Genomic DNA, 4,478 nt, shown 5'->3' on the forward strand with positions numbered 1-4,478 from the left:
ACAGCAGGCAGCAGACACACAGTTACCGCCAGACAACAGGTTTAACCGCCTAAACCCCGGACAGTCAGTCCCACCCAGCAACCAGACAAGTGTGCAATCAATACAGGCAACAAGCCCAGCATCCTTCCTCCATGCTCCAGCCATGAGGCAGTATCCATACACTATTCCTTGCAAGGGACATATGGGGTTAAATCCTTAGTAATGCTAAAAGTAATACAAACTTTTTTTTCTTCATTTTGTTACTTTGTAAATTGTGTGACTCAGAGACCCAGCATGTGATGTGATACAATGTAGCAGGTTGCATCATCTGGAACATATTGGGAGTTGTAGTAGTACTAGTCACATGTGGGGACTGTTATTATGTTTGCTACAATGTACCAGTAAACTTTTACTATCTGGCTTATGCATAGACAAGCTGGCACCTGTGGTACCACAACAGGTTAGAAGCCATTCAGCGCATGGGGTATCAGAGAAAGTTAGAAATTTGAACAATTTATACAATATTTACATAATTTATTGTAAAAATAGGAGCTAGAATATACATAGTACACGGGGTCAGGAGCTGCCCCCTATAGGGCGATTTCATAGTTACCTTTTATATACATGACCAATGGATGCACCTGTGATAATCTCTGCTGAACTGCCTCTTGGCCCCATGCACACTGGACGTCTTTTGTGCAATTGAGCTATAGTCGCTCCACGTGCCGCCATAATGTGCCCGTTTACAGCACTGTATGATATACGGGTTCCTCCTTAGATTTCGCCTATATAATAAATATTATGTGGAGCTATAACATAACAAAGTACACAAGGCCTGAAAAATTCTAAATGTCACCAACTTGAATACAATGTCAAATTATAAAACCTCTCAAAAGTGATGAATGTAAATTGAGAAACAAAATAACAAAAAAATTGTAATTTTGACTGATTCAACCTGGAAATATAGAAATCAAGAAAATTGACAAAATTAACAACTTTGAAGCTACACTTAAATGGTCGCTGTACTCTAAACAAACTGCACAAATAAATGGCATAAGCCAATATAAGAAACTTTATAATATGTCTTATCAGAGAAATCTGCTTCTTTCTCCACTTATGAGCCACTTCTCATTTCCTCTGCCTCTTGATCTTATCATTCACATTGAAAAAAAAAAACTGCTAATACCTGTTCTGCTTAAGACAACATGGACTGCCAGCTGGGGTCAGGCTAAAGTTATCAAAATCTAGGAGAGGATGAGGAAGGAGTAGGGAAAGAAAGACAAGAGAGATACTGCCTCAGAACTGGATTTACAGCTACACTATCTGGTTATGTTGTGTAATATCCTCCATGCTATTGCTTTCCAGTAAGTGCTTTATCTCACTCCAGAGCTGCATTCACTGCTACACTGCCAAGTACTGCTGTATTCTATCCTCCATGCTGTGGCTTTCTAGTAGGTGTTTTATCTCACTCCAGAGCTCAATGCACCGCTACACTGCCCAGTACTTCTATATAATGTCCTCCATGATGCTGCTGCTTCTGAACATATGTTTCATGGAGACAGTAGAGCAGGAATCCCTCATGTCTGTGTTAGGTAATTAGAGATAAAATGGTGAAAAATGCAGGATGCAAGTCTTATAATGACCAGAAATTGTGATATTCCTCATGTGCACACACACAACAGCTGAAATGAATGGTAACGTATGAAAAAAATAAAACAATTCAGGCATCTAAAGAGAGGAAGCTGACAGTCGAGAGTGTCCAAAAGGTCCAGATGACAGAGAATGGAGCCACAGGGGGACACACTGTACGTACAACCTGTACAGCTTTATAGGGGCCCTGTAAGTTTAGGGGCCCATCGTCCCTATAAAACAATCTTCCTACTGTATCGTAGATTTCATATAAGGGATCGACCAATGGATTCAATTTCTCGCAATTGCTGGTAGATTTTTATAAAGTCTAAGAGGGGATATTTCCTGACTCAAGCTAGGGGCCCAAACACTGTTCTTGCAAGGGGGCTCTCTGTACCCACCACTCGGTTATTGCTGAGCGGGTTTAGTATTACTTTTTTGAACAGTAACCGATAGATATCCTAAATCATATTCCAAAGCTGTTGTTTTTTTGTCTGAACACAGTCCCATCATTTTTTTTTAATTTTTGGGTCCAAGCAATGCAATATAGCGCCCCCATCATTCCTGAGCACTACTCCTCCTTGACATTGAATGGTTAAACCCAGCAGAGCTAATCTTTCTTTGAATGTCCCCTCTAATCCCTCTGCACCAAGGCCTGGAATACTGTAGCCTGTGGCTGCCTTCTGCTCTGGTCTTATACAAGGTCTGGCCATGACCAAGGTGCGGAAATGACAATGGACGGCGGCCCCTCAATCTGTCATTGCTGCTGAGAATGAAGCTTCATGGTGCCAGGACTAGAAACAGACACGTGTTCTGCCCGCAGGCAAAGATTCTGCTGCAATGGACGGAATGTGATAATTTTAGTAAATATTTGTGAAAGCTTTAAGATCTCTGCTTGCTGTTTGCTTATAGAATCATTTTATGTCAAGAAGCAAAAAAAAAATCCCTTATTATTCAAGTATGATAGATGCAGGAGCTGTTACATTGTATCTGAGTTCCTTCCAAACAACAACAGAACAAGAACAGGAAGGATATTCGGCCTCTGTCATGTCCCAATTCATTGACAAAAGCAGAGATGTTGCAGTTGATGGCTCGCAGATTGTCTTGTTGGCCTTGCATGTGGATCAATACTGCAGTTATGGTGGATAGTTACTTTCTGACGTACGTTTTGGAATAGCCACCCTAATAATAAGGTTCTGAAGTGAGAGTTAAGGCTACTTGGCTACTTGCTCTCAATATACAGACTTGCCCTTTAAAGGGACACTCCAGGCACATCTGAATCACTGTGTTATATGACCTGGGCGGGGCATGACACATTAATTTAAAGGTCCCAGCCCCCTTGAGTTTTTCCTGGACTCTGGAGTTCATAGTTGTGACTTTTTATTACTGTGTTGAATCTTCTTGTACTTTTGGTCGATGGCCCTGGAGTTATGTCAGCGATAGACGCCTCCTCCAGGGCCGGGGAAGAAGAAGGGCTCTGACATCCAGATAGCAGGATGATACGGACAGTTCTCACTGTTCTTGGTTGTTCCTCCAGGTTTCCTAGAAATTCTGTAAGAGTTAAAGTCCTTTGTAGGACCAGATGAAGTCGTTATAGTTAAAGGGGAAATATTTTTTAATTTTGTTTGTTGTACAGTAAACGAGAGAAATACAAAATTCTGATTATTTCTGGGGGTAGTCAGAGAAATACTGATGTAGGAGCTGAGCAAGGAGGAGGAGGGACATGTATGTTTATTTCAACCGGGGGCACTGTGGATGTCGCTGTTCTTATGGGGGCACTGTGGATATTGCTGGTATTATGGGGGCACTGTGGATGTCGCTGTTCTTATGGGGGCACTGTGGATGTCGCTGTTATTATGGGGGCACTGTGGATGTCGCTGTTCTTATGGGGGCACTGTGGATATTGCTGGTATTATGGGGGCACTGTGGATGTCGCTGTTCTTATGGGGGCACTGTGGATGTCGCTGTTCTTATGGGGGCACTGTGGATGTCGCTGTTCTTATGGGGGCACTGTGGATGTCGCTGTTCTTATGGGGGCACTGTGGATGTCGCGTTCTGATCACCAGATGTTATACGGTGGTTGTTCTGTGGTTAGTGGCGGCTTTCATGTGGTGAGCGATGAATATCAAAGCCCTTCGTAAACTTCTCCACAGAAGTCTCGTCCCGTCACTGAGCCTCATGGCTGCATCTGCTGCAGCTTATGTATATACTGTGTGTGTAAATATACTGTGTGTGTGTATATACATACATATATACATACATACATACATACATACATACATACATTTATATACACACATACCTATATACACCAAGCTGCAGCCATTACTGTCACTTATTCTGTAGAGATCTGACATTGATGGGATTTCTGTTTCTAGATTACCCGACGCCCCGAGAACAACATATAATTCCATCATCTCATTTTGTACCTGGTATAAAATCGCAAGTAAAATATTTGACATATACAGTACTTGAAGCTCATGAAGAGAATGCCAAGAGTGTGCAAAGCAGTCATCAAAGCCAAAGGTGGCTACTTTGAAGAACCTAGAATATAAGACATATTTTCAGTCGTTTCACACTTTTTTGTTAAGCATATAATTCCACATGTGGTAATTCATAGTTTTGATGCCTTCAGTGTGAATGTACAATTTTCATAGTCCTGAAAATACAGAAAAATATTTAAATGAGAAGGTGTGTCCAAACTTTTGGTCTGTACTGTACATGTCCGGTGGGATTCCCTCCCGGCCCCTCTCACTGGAGAAGACTCTTCTTGATGACCCACCACAGTGTCCATTGACTTGAGTGGTGCGTTGTCTTGTACATTGAAGTCTATGTGAGATCCAGAAAGAATCTTTATTGATTTCTGTGGA

The sequence above is a fragment of the Phyllobates terribilis genome, unplaced genomic scaffold, assembly GCF_046119375.1.
Source record: "Phyllobates terribilis strain yellow unplaced genomic scaffold, ASM4611937v1 Scaffold_5__5_contigs__length_657084704, whole genome shotgun sequence".
Lineage (NCBI taxonomy): Eukaryota > Metazoa > Chordata > Amphibia > Anura > Dendrobatidae > Phyllobates > Phyllobates terribilis.